The sequence below is a fragment of the Notolepis coatsorum genome (assembly GCF_963971535.1).
Source record: "Notolepis coatsorum genome assembly, chromosome: 12".
In the NCBI taxonomy this organism is placed as follows: Eukaryota; Metazoa; Chordata; class Actinopteri; order Aulopiformes; family Paralepididae; genus Notolepis; species Notolepis coatsorum.
The window spans coordinates 13,071,704-13,085,454 of NC_140176.1; the positions used below are offsets into that span (position 1 = coordinate 13,071,704).

General features: G+C 42.3%; 1 protein-coding gene across 1 annotated transcript in view; it reads right to left on the reverse strand.

Moving 5' to 3' along the window:
- The window catches only part of fam49bb (family with sequence similarity 49 member Bb), an 80,422-nt gene extending 67,392 nt beyond the window's left edge, over positions 1 to 13,030 (reverse strand). The window contains exon 1 of the mRNA XM_084326725.1: positions 12,932 to 13,030. The gene's annotated coding sequence lies outside the window, so the exon portion shown is untranslated. The remainder of the gene's footprint in view (positions 1 to 12,931) is intronic.
- Between the last annotated feature and the right edge of the window lie 721 nt (positions 13,031 to 13,751).

Genomic DNA, 13,751 nt, shown 5'->3' on the forward strand with positions numbered 1-13,751 from the left:
CCGTTTCCGGCGGAGAAAGGGTTAAAAATATATATATACAAATACAATTATTATAAAATAAATATATAATATTTATAATAATTATTTATAATTAATAATATAATATAATTAAAAAAAGAACAAACATCAAACCTCCTCTAAGGATGTTGAAAGGGTTTCACACCAGAGTTTTTGGTTCTGGGAAAATGGACATCTGCTTCATGTTAGCAATATGAAATCATTACCATCCCATATGCTTCCACCACAGCTGCAGTAATGGTAGGATTAATAGAGGAGTACTAGTAGTTATGCAGGAATACTAGGCCTACTTAGGCAGTTTTAAGAGTGGTTTCTTTAGACTTGCAAATAAATGCAAACGATAGGCTGGTGCCAATTTCAAAAATGTTTACTGGTGTGAAAACGTTTTCAAAGTCATAAGAGGGGCCTGAGGTCTTCTGGGCCTTTTAACAACATGATGTAACAGTAGCAGTCCTCCTGAACCATTTTAAGACAAGTCATTTTCTAGGGCAGCGGTTCTCAACCTGGGAGGTGCAGGGTCTCGTGATAATAGCCTGAAAAAAGTTTTAAAATAACTCTTTCAGCCATTCTGTCTGACTCTCGCAAGCTGCCATCCCTTTGGGTCACAAACTAAAACTAAAAAAAGTATGAGAACAGGGAGATTAAATGAAATGCTTATGACCATTACTGTTATGTCTGAGTGACCATCTGGACCCTCCATCTGGACCCTCCATCTTTATCACGGTCTGGGAAAACGTAGTCTCAATTATCCAGTAGGTTTATATCTTGTTCCTTTCTTGTGGATATGGGAATTCCGTCTGGATGACTCTGCTCCCATAAGGAAAACTATGCATCATGGGAAGTCGGTGATCACTGGTCTGAGACCCTGAGTCAATACAACTTCCTCAGCCTCAAATGGGATGATTGATTTCAGGGCTAGGATTTATAAAAGGCCATGATGAGTCAGTGTCGTCATATAATGGTACTAGGGCCGACTGGGACTGCTTCAAATCACTGCCAGTGCCATGGTAATCAAACCTCCTTCAATCACTGCCATGGTAATCTGTTGATAAATCAAATAGTATTTGGTAAAAAATAATTATTATTTGCAGACAATGTATTAGATGAAAGCATATAAGGAACACACACTTCTTGTCTATTATCAATCGTGCAATTCTGTCGCTGTTTAATTCATCTCCATCGTAAATTAAACTAAATCTGTAATGCGCCCCAAACAGCAGATTTAGATGCTGGGGAATATTATGTGGTAGCCTATAGCTCGTCTTGTCCACTTAATGTTACCACTGTAGCCTAGTAATAGTCATTTCTGAGACAAACTGACTGACGCAGCTGCACTCGGCACCTCACCTGGACAAACCGAAAGGTCCCGCTCGGTTTTGGATTTAAATGCTGCGGGTATGAATTACTAATGTTAACTGAACTAAGTAATAAGTATTCCTTATCCTTAGCGTTGTACGACAGTAAATGGAAATAGTCAAAGGCCAGTTACAAAAGCACTCTATATTACACACCCAGGAGTGATGAATTAGACTACAGCAAAGGGTTCTACATAGTACCAAAGTAAACCCAATGTGATGTATTCAACTAGAGCAAAGGATTCTACACAGTACCCAAATAAACCCAGGAGTAATATATTAGACTACAGGGAAGGGTTCCACAATACCAAAGTAAACCGAATGGTCTCTAGGGGCCCCCGAAAGGATGCACGATACGACTTGTTCAGTCCCGATACGGATACCTGGGCTTAGTAGCGACTCCTATTAGTGGATTGCAGCACCTGTTCTGGGGGAGGTAGTGAACCTCCACAGGTGTTGCACTCAGTGAAACTCGTAGCTGGTCAGGTGAACAGAAGCGGCTGGTGATTGCACATGTTTTGGAGGATGCATGTGGTAGTCTACACACCCTCCCCAGACCAACAGTAAGGCAGCACAATTACCAGGAGGTAATTAGCATAACAGCTCAATTGGGGGATGGGAGAAAAACATGAAAACCATCTGCATGTTGTGGTATTCTTACGACAGCCGGTATGGCTGGATCTCAGTCACTGCCTCAAAAACCACATCCCTCCCTGAGGTGAACATAGCTATATAAAACACAGCTGCGTTGACAGTGTCAAGACAGCTCCATGTAGCTACAAGAACCTGTATTATTGATTCATTAGCCCATGATTACACATCACAACAAATCTATAGTTGAAGACAGTGCACATGAAGAATGCATAGGATCAATAGCAGGCAACATAAGAAGAGTATAGGGGGAAAAAAGGATAATTGGTTTTAAATTAACTCAACCACACAGTCATGTGGTCAATATGTGGGGCAACATGTGTAGTTGGTAAAGAGAACAGGAGACATGGTCACTACAGATGAGGCCGTCGAGAAGATCAATACAATCTAAGCTATGTGTGGACGGTAGGGGTGTAACGAGGCGACCTCACAACGATTCATTTCGATTACGATTATTCAGGCAACGATTCAATGCATCATGAAATCTCTTCATTTGACCACGATTCGATTAATTTTCTATCAGTTAATTCCCCAAAAGAATTTGAATACACAAATGTGGCTGGGGGAACTGATTCACTCAGCATGAATGGACTTCTACAGGTCAATAAAAACAATACACAAAAAAAGAAACCTTTTCTAATCCCATCCTTTCTAATACTGCCCATAGATAAGAAGATAGATTGATATGATTAAAGTATTATACAAAGACCCATCGGCCATGATTACAACAGGTATAATCACCTCCGGAATCTTTCCGGTATCACGCTCTTCTAGACAGGGTTGCCCTCTTAGTCCCGGACTATTCGATTTATCATTAGAGCCTTTAGCACAATATATAAGACAATCCCAATCCATAGAACCAATCGCAATCAAGGGCACACAACATAATATTAGTTTATATGCGGACGACGTAATACTGTTCATGCAAAACCCTAACACCTCAATGCCTCATCTTCTCGAGTTGATTGATGACTTTGGCAATCTATCTTGGATTTAGGATAAATTGGCCAAAGTTGGCTTTCCTTCCACTTAATGCCCCTGCAAAAAATATACACCTTCCAGAAGAAATAACAATGGTTAAACACTTCAGATGTTTGGGAGTTGAAGTATTCCCTACTATAAGCCATACGGTGAAGTACAATTACATAAAAATCCAAGATAAGATCAAATACGACTTTGACAGGTGGTCAAAACTTAAAAACTCAGTACAGGCACGGGTATCTATAGTTAAGATGGATGTCCTACCTAGAATCAACTTCATTAGCTCAATGCTACCGTTACACCCTCCAGATGGTTACTGGAAAAAATTACACTCTACCGCATACAAATTTATTTGGAATAACAAACCTCCACGTATAAAAAGATCCACCGCACAGAGAAACAAAGCCGACGGAGGTATGGCATTTCCAGATTTCTACCACTATTTTAAGGCGTACACTTTAAAACCACTGACAAGTTGACAACCTGGTTTGATCCCCAAGCATCAGTATCCTGGAGAAATTTAGAAGTAGATATAGTAGCACCACATAGACTGCAGGACATAGTATACACCAAATTATCAATTAAGCAATGCGAATTGAAATTTGGCCCCATTATTACTCATGCGATCCGGATATGGCGTGAAACAAAAAAAATATTCTAACCCACATAAATGGCATAGTCATACTCCCCTATTCAATAACAATGCACTCCTGATTGGAAAACGACCTATAAGATACCCTAAATGGGAAAAGCAGGCCATACACACATTAGGAGATGTTTTCAACAAACAGGGTTTTTGTAGATATGAAGACATACATAAAAAATGTAATCTCACCAGTTCCACATATTATTTTTACGCACAGTTATTGGTATGTTTGAAGGCTCATGGAGTCCCATTAAGGATACCAATTGAACACCACAGATACCACAAATTATTCTATGAAAGAGAGACATCGAGAGGTTTTGTATCAGATTTTTATCATCAATTACTAACGTCCTCGTATGGAATCCTCCCCCTAGACTCAGTCTGGAGGAGGGATATACCAGACCTGGAAATAAATTTTGATTGGCAAGAAGCCTGGGCAAACGTTCGACTTGCGTCACGTAACCCGGACCATCAACAAATTAATCTTAACTATATTCATAGGACATAGGACATACCCGACTCTTATCTAGAAATATCTACAGCAAGAATTCTAGGTGTCAGTGAAACCAAAATTGCAATGTGGTTAGAAGTGGTGGAGAGAATAAAAGCTAGCATATGAATAGTAGTGCCTGGTTAGGAGCGAATGATAATGGATGGATTATCCAAGTGGGGGTCCGGGGGGGGGGGAGCGAGCGAGAGCATATGCATGTAGGGTATTAGATAGCAAGTATTAGGTGTATATCTCGTATGCTACATTTTTTTAAATGGCGATTTCATTGGATGTGTACTGTTAATTAATGCTTGTATATCTAATTGTATGTTATGTTTAAAAAATAATTAAAAAAACAAAAAAAATAAACATTAAAAAAAAATATATATACATCTCTTTTTTTATTAATTTTGATTATAATCGTTTAACATTTTCAAATCGATGCAGTTGAATAGTCACATTAGAATCGATGCATTTTGATTAATCAATGCATCGTTACACCCCTAGTGGACTGTGGATCTATAGCAGGATAGCAGTAGCATTCATTGACAAAGTATTCTGTGCGGCTGCTGGCCCACGAACCCCCAGTGATTTTCCTATTCGGCCCCACTTGCTATTGAAGTTGAATAGCCCTGATCTATAGTGTGCCACTTGTCCTGAATCATGGAGCCTAGGCTACAGCAATGGTTCTCAACGTGGGGTACAGAGGGACCCCCGGAACTCCCTCTGGTGGAACGGTGGTGGTCTTTGGACTACAAACAGAAGAATAGAGGATTGATTTAATTAAATTCACAAAAACTTTGCCTAATGGCAGAAGAGTGACCATTCTGATGAATGGATCATATATTTCACTTTGTCCACTGTAATCTCTCAACTATACTAGACACTGCAATTGCTAATCAAATCCTAATCCAACTATAAAAAGGAGGAAATCTCTGCGTGCAGGCTCGTCAAGCACAGCGAGTGTATTACTGAGGACCCAGGAGAGTGCAGTGTCGAGTGTGAAGTGAATCGAATGAGGTCTCAAGTCTCAACTAGTGATGCACCGATGTGAAAATTGTGGCCGATACCGATAGCCGATATTAATATTGCTCTTCTGGCCGATACCGATATTTACCCATGTCGATATCTCTGTATAGAAAACACTTTATGATAATCAAATAAAGAGCTATTTTCCTAAAGACATTTTTTTTTTTTATTATTTTCAGAAATAACTGATATTTTGAAACTATTTAAGACCAAAACATGTAAAAAAATTATAATAATTTAAAGATAAAAAAAATATATATATATAATTTTTTTTTTTAATATCAGCCCTATCTTGATATCGGACGGATACCGGTGTAAAAAAATTACCATATCGGCCGATATATCGTGCATCACTCGTCTCAACACAACACTGCAAGCAGCCGTACCACCACAGGTCTCTACAACACTGCAAGCAGCCATACCACCACAGGTCTCTACAACACTGCAAGCAGCCATGCCACCACAGGTCTCTACAACACTGCAAGCAGCCGTACCACCACAGGTCTCTACAACACTGCAAGCAGCCATACCACCACAGGTCTCTACAACACTGCAAGCAGCCATACCACCACAGGTCTCTACAACACTGCAAGCAGCCATGCCACCACAGGTCTCTACAACACTGCAAGCAGCCATGCCACCACAGGTCTCTACAACACTGCAAGAACGGGCACTGCACTAGTTAGGCTATATCTAACACCACAAATCTCCTCAGATGAAGGTCAGATTAGGGTCAGATTAAGGTCGGTCAGGTGAGGGTCGGATGAGGCCGGGTCACGCCCACTTCACGTAGTAGCGCTCATAGACCTTTGATATGGAAATATGCATCGGGCAGGCTATATTATTGCCGTTCATCGTTATTGCTGCCAACATGCTCTTTAAGATGCGTTCTAAAAATAGATTTCCCTAAACAAGTGCTCAAGCACGACTACTTGAATAATGCATGAGAGTAATTGATCTGGGAAAACATTACTGGTGCCCATCCCCAACATACACTTTATGCATACGAGTTTATAATCATATTCCTCTCTCTCTCTCTCTGTTAGTATTCCACCTCCACCCTCCAGTCTATGGAACAGTCCCAGCACCACACACTACGGAGGGATGGAAGCTTGGTGAGCGTGGGCAGCGTGGGCAGCAGTGTGAAGCTGAATCTCTCGCCTGCTGATCTGCCATCTGTGGCTGCCTCCCTGCTCCGTGGGTCCTGCTGCCACGTGTGGGAGGCCTCCGGAGGATACTGGATTAAAAAAGCATCATCTACCTTATTATTACATGTACTGTACACATATATAAGAGAGAGAGAGAGAGAGAGAGAGAGAGAGAGAGAGAGAGAGAGAGAGAGAGAGAGAGAGAGAAAGAGAGAGGACAGAGAGAGAGAACAGAGAGAGAGAGAGAGAGAGAGAGAGAGAGAGAGAGAGAGAGAGAGACGGAGAGAGAGAGAACAGAGAGAGAGAGAGAACAGAGAGAGAGAGAGAGAACAGAGAGAGAGCGAGAACAGAGAGAGAGAGAGAGAGAACAGAGAGAGAGAACACAGAGAGAGAACAGAGAGAGGAGAGAGAGAGAGAGAGGAGAGAGAGAGAGAGAAAACATGAGAGAGAGAGAGAACAGAGGGAGAGAGAGAGAGAGAGAACAGAGAGAGAGGACAGAGAGAGAGAGAGAGAGAGAGAGAGAGAGAGAGAGAGAGAGAGAGAGGACAGAGGAGACAGAGAGAGAGAGAGAGAGAGAGAGAGAGAGAGAGAGAGAGAACAGAGAGAGAGGACAGAGAGAGTGGACAGAGAGAGAGAGGAGAGAGGGAGAGGACAGAGAGAGAGAGACAGAGAGAGAGAGGACAGAGAGAGAAAGAGACAAAAAGAAAGAGAAAGAAAGAATGAAACCCAGCTTTTTATCTTTCAAAGAGGCAACGTTATTTATAGCCTTATGTGGAGTGTTTCTACTTCTAGTATGTTGCAAAGGCCATTTTGCATTTGTCCATGATGTCTATGATAAAGATGCAGACAAAATAAATAAAGCACATCCTCCGTTCCATGGCGCTGAGCCAAACTGTAGAAACAGTAGCACGTGAAACAAGGCGGGGCTCGCAACTCACTTTTGATGCTCCCAGGTGTTTTAATTGTGACAAATAATAGCAGCATAGATACAGCGTTTCGACCCTGCTTCCGGTCTTTTTCCAACTTCCAAGTACTTGAAAAAGACCGGAAGGGTCGAAACGCTGTATCTGCTGCTATTATTTTGTCACAATTAAAACACCTTGTAGCATCAAAAGTGAGTTGCGAGTAGGGATGTCCCGATCACGTTTTTTTGCACCCGATCCGATCCCGATCATGTGATTTTGAGTATCTACCAATACCGATATTTCCCGATCCGATCAATTTTTTTTTATTTTTATTCAACAAACATGACCATGTTCACGTCTTAAACTCATACTGAGGCCTTAGTTTTGGTTTTAAATTGCATATCATCATTCATTTATTTATTGTCACACAGAGCAGAAGAATTTTGCCAAAACAAACCAATAGTATCCAGCTGCAGAACGGCAGACCAGCCACACTCTCGGACCCAAACGCATTTCCTTTGATTTAATTATACATCAAATGATTTATGAAGTTAACTTTTCACCTGGATAACGTCAACATTCAGGGTAAATGTAATGTGAGAAATTGGGATAAAAAATAAAATAAAATAAAAAAAATTTTGGGTCTGAGAGTGTGGCTGGTCTGCCGTTCTGCAGCTGGATACTATTGGTTTGTTTTGGCAAAATTCTTCTGCTCTGTGTGACAATAAATAAATTAATGATGATATGCAATTTAAAACCAAAACTAAGGCCTCAGTATGAGTTTAAGACGTAAACATGGTCATGTTTGTTGAAAAAAAATAAAAATAAAACAGTTTTTATTTTAATTTTCTTTGCCGATCCCGATCTTCGGGAAATCACATGATCGGCCCCGATCCCGATCACGTGATCGGGACATCCCTAGTTGCGAGCCCCGCTTTGTTTCATATGATGAAGATGCACCATAACAAGACAGACCGGATCTTGATCCCTCAGCTTGACTACATCACGACAGCCCCTGTCTCTCAGCTTGACTACATCACGACAGCCCTGTCTCTCAGCTTGACTACATCACAACAGCCCTGCCTCTCAGCTCGACTACATCACGACAGCCCTGCCTCTCAGCTTGACTACATCACGACAGCCCTGCCTCGACCTCTCAGCTTGACTACATCACAACAGCCCTGTCTCTCAGCTTGACTACATCACAACAGCCCTGTCTCTCAGCTTGACTACATCACAACAGCCCCTGTCTCTCAGCTTGACTACATCACGACAGCCCTGCCTCGACCTCTCAGCTTGACTACATCACAACAGCCCTGTCTCTCAGCTTGACTACATCACAACAGCCCTGTCTCTCAGCTTGACTACATCACAACAGCCCTGTCTCTCAGCTTGACTACATCACAACAGCCCCTGTCTCTCAGCTTGACTACATCACGACAGCCCTGTCTCTCAGCTTGACTACATCACAACAGCCCTGTCTCTCAGCTTGACTACATCACAACAGCCCTGTCTCTCAGCTTGACTACATCACAACAGCCCCTGTCTCTCAGCTCGACTACATCACGACAGCCCTGCCTCGACCTCTCAGCTTGACTACATCACAACAGCCCTGCCTCTCAGCTCGACTACATCACGACAGCCCTGCCTCGACCTCTCAGCTTGACTACATCACAACAGCCCTGCATCGACCCCTCAGCTTGACTACATCACGACAGCCCTGCATCAACCCCTCAGCTTGACTACATCACGACAGCCCTGCAACGACCCCTCAGCTTGACTACATCACGACAGCCCTGTCTCGACCCCTCAGCTTGACTACATCACAACAGCCCTGCCTCAACCCCTCAGCTTGACTACATCACGACAGCCCTGCAACGACCCCTCAGCTTGACTACATCACGACAGCCCTGTCTCGACCCCTCAGCTTGACTACATCACAACAGCCCTGCCTCAACCCCTCAGCTTGACTACATCACGACAGCCCCTGTCTCGACCCCTCAGCTTGACTGGGGAAGTGAGCCGGTTGAGAGGAATGTGCACTGCAGGAATCAGACCGGGCTGTTCTGCACATAGTACTGACTCATGCACATCGGAGACGCAAACATCAAAACTAACACCCCGACTCAAGGCTGCAAAGTGCAAACACAGCACCACGACTAGGAGGCCCTTCACTGCATCCTTTTTCATCATTTATCGCCCTCTGCTCGAGTCAAACAACAAAGTCTTCAATAGACATGCACATTAGAGGGTTTCACAATTAGAACTCATGAGTCATGGACATTTTGCAGACATTGCCCAAAGAAACCACACGGCATTGTGACATTTTGGAGTGGACTCGATTCAAAATGATTTACATACAGTAAAGCTCAATAAATACCATACTATATGCATGCAACCAGGTGTGAAAGGTACACTGTACACTGTAAAAGAAATAAAATAATAAATAAATAAATGCAGTATTTAAATACTGCAAATGACCTTTTATCAAAATATTGATGAGTATATGCATGAGTTATCAGGTAACCTAAGGTCTAACATTAGTTTCAGGTAAACCCCTAAAGTCTAGCATTAATTATCAGATAACCTAAGGTCTAGCATTAATGATCAGATAACCTAAGGTCTAACATTAGTTATCAGGTAACACCTAAGGTCTAGCATTAATTATCAGATAACTTAAGGTCTAACCATCCAAAGTGGCCATGACATTAAAGGGATAGTTCAGATTTTTTTTAAACTCCAACCCGATTTGCAATGATGACGTTGAACGGTCTCGTCCTTTCTCAGCACAACAACATGCTGGTCCTCATACTAGCTCCGTTAGATAGTTAAGCCACAAACCAATGCAAAGTCAATGGGGTCGAGCTCCTGTCTGTACAAGCTGACTGAGGCTCACTAAAATTGAGTAAATGAGTAAATTCCATTGCGCTTTCAATCAGCTTGTACGGACAGGAGGAGCTCGACCCCATTGACTTTGCATTGGTTGGTGGCTAACAGGATTGCGCTGAGAAACAAGGACTCTACCGATCGACATCATCATTGGTAAGAAATAGGGCCAGGGTTACAAAAATGTGAAGTATCACTATAATACACCCGAATACCGAGGGTCTTGTCATTGAATGTGGAGAACTAGGTAGGCATGCTTTGGGGAGTGGGGGCCCCACGTGGCTGCCTCTCCTACACGGTGACTGAAGTGTGTCACCGTTTCCCCAAAGAGCTGGTAGTGAACAAGACGAGACATGCAGTGGAGCTGGGAGAGAGAGCGGGCTGGAGCTAAGAAGGGAGGAAGATTACCCTTCTGCACAGAGACACTACCAAAGTCCATAATAATGAACTGGGCCGTTTCTTGTGGCTGGTGCCACGTGGTGAGATTCCGAATTCTGCAAACATTTTTGTGCCCAAGCAAACAAAAACAAAGCACGTCAGCGACACTTTCCAGAGTCAACACACGGCGAGACTACGATGTCGCATTCCTAGTAGTATCACAAGGCAAGTGCTTTTAAAATAACGGGGCCAGTGTTTGTAGGAACACTGGTGTCAGAGACCCAGTAATTCCTCTGGATTAAGGGTTGGCAACAGAAAAACACACAAGGCGGCGGCGTTGCAGCAGAGGGCTGAACAAGCCACATTAATCCTGCAGCACAATAAGCATTAGGCTTTGCTACAATGCTATAAAGTCACTAATACAGTGATCTGCACAATAGGCCTAGAAGGAGATGCTTCAGACCAGGCTTGTATGACGTCGCAAACTGAGGTTTTCACGTGGTGTGCGACACCACAACGAAGGACAGCAGGACTGTAGGCTACAACAAGTATGTGAAGAAGGTATTACTACCTAGTGCTCAGTCACGGTGTGGCTCAAAGGGCTTTCAAACAAAGGTTGCTTCTTGATGGTGCAGTACGACCGTAGATTAGCACTCTTAATCGGAGGAGAGGAGAAACCTTTTAGACAAGTTCATTACAAACACATTCTGCAAACCTGGAGGTTTATAAATGGGTCAGATTTGACCTTGAAGACTTTGACTTCACTATACTTTTACTATATTAATAAACACTACCTTAAGGGTTACCTTAATCCTCATTTAATAGCAAGGCTACTTCAATGGTTTATTAAAAGGTGTAAAATGGGCGTGCTTGTTCCCTAGTGGATATTAAATCTAAAATGGCAAAGGTTTATGGATCAGTGTTGAGGTATTATCCTGCCTGGTCCTCCTGACAGCGGCCTCATCAACCCGAGTATCTGATGTATCTTCTACTCGAGGAAGAGCGTAAAACTAAAACGATAAAAAACCCACAGCCAGCTCATATTAAACTACAGTACAACACCGAGCTACTGGTTTGGTTTCCTGGCCATTTCACTTCGACTTGTAGGACCCGTGGCAAGTCAAGTTTATAGTCCAAAATCACAGCCACGTGTCTCAATGGGCTTCACACAAGGCCCCATGTTTCAAGGGGGGAAAACTCCCATATAAACCTTGAAAAGGAAGGCAATTGAACGAGAGAAACTGCCATGTCATCCGGTATAGGCCTAGTTGTAGAAGGCTATACTGACCTGACAAAATATAATTTAGACGAGAGATAATGTGAGAAGAACAGATGTCTTTCCTTTGCAAATGCAGCAAAAAAAATGTATCGATTAGAATGACACGGCGAAGTGTCATCATTAATGTAACTTATGTTTGATAATAATACAAAGTCAGTAGATCCATGTCAGACACGCTATATATGTCACTGTGTTGGGGTCGGTTTATCCTTTTAGAAAAGCTTGCAATATCTTGAAAGCATTTGTTACCTATACAAACTCAAACGTCTCATCGATGTGGCTAACGTTTGTACTAAAAATGGCACTTCACCAAAAAAACAATGATTCAACGTCCCTGATGACATCACTGATGGCCATATTATTCAAACTAATTTACTCTCAATAACTGTCAAACTAAATTAATGTGTGCAAAACTGTTTAGAGTTGCTCTGTGTGTGAATGAATGAAAACTGTATTTAACAGATTGCAGAATGGGTACAATACAGTACGGCTCAATACACACAATTGTTAAGGGGATACAGACCAGAGAAATATGTTTGTCTTGTTTGGGGATAGAGACCAGAGCAAGATGTTTGTCTTGTTTACATCAGGGTCCCCCATTTTCAATTCATAGTGACATTTATGACATACACAACATACATGACATGTATGGCATAGGGACATACATGACATACAGGTATTTAGTACTGTGTGTGTGATTATGTGCAAAATAAATCAGCATTGGTTTTTTTTGGGTGACGTGCCCCTTTAAACAACAGGATAATCTGACTGGCCATGTAGCCTAGCTGAGGTCACATAACCTAATATGGGTCAGGCATGGTCACATTAACACAGAGGTTACAGAATCTGTGCTATGCTGACTATTGCTCTGCAGAAAGGGGAAGTTAGCAGTAAATCGATAGGGTGTGTAACTGTAACACCATCCCGTGTCCAGCATCATTTGCATTCGCATAATAATTATAAAATGAACGTTAGCTACATCATTTTGATTTTCTCATAATACATTAATCATCATGATACTTGGGATCTTTTTTTTGTCTCTTGAGGAGCACATTGTCACTCGAAAACGGATTGAATGGCAACCGGTGGAAAGAGGAAGCGATCGGTTAAATTTAGATATGTTGAGATGAATCATTCATAACAAGTGTTAAAATTATATCTTTACCTTGACGCTCGTAGAGGAACAAGAAGAGGAGTCGACGACTAACAATAAACATCCACCACGCTAGCTGTACTAGCGGCGCACGGCTCAAAGAGAAAAGCTCTTTGGATTTTGCCCCGCCGCTATTTCCGGGTTGCGTGAACACTTTAGGCAGAAGAAGAGTGCTTCCGCATTGGCGTTTTGCGCTCTGATTGGCCGAGCGCGCGCATGCGCATGAGCCGCGACGCGCTCCTCTAGCCAGGAATCAAGCTCCAGAAAGAGAGGCTGAAAACTCACAGTTCTTGCCTGACTGATGGGGGCCGAATCCCGGATCCGAGTTTTCTGATGAATACCCCCAAAACATGGAGGTCGCGAACGCAATTTATACGCATTTATACGCTGTAACGAATCATTAAAAAAAGTACCGTACTATAGGCAGGGGTGGGGGAAAGAGTGAAATAATCTCATTGATGACTTTCTTCCACAGCCACAGCCGTGCTAGAGAGTTTTCTTTCTGTGTTTTTAGTTCTTTCTTTACTTCTTTTTATCTAAATATTTGTGCATAATACAGATGGGTCTAATTGATATTATTATTGTTTTTTGTTTTTCTTTCCCAGTAGCATCTATGCTGTTTGATTGATTGATTGATTGAAAAGTGTATTAAGAGATTGCAGAATGGGTACAGTACAGTACAGCTCAATACATACAATTGTTAAGATCGGATGCAGACCTGAGAAAGACTTTCGTCTTGTTTCCATCAGGGTCCCCCATTTTCAATTCATCATATGACACACACGACATACAGATAGACAGTACTGCTACATCTATACATTTATGACATACC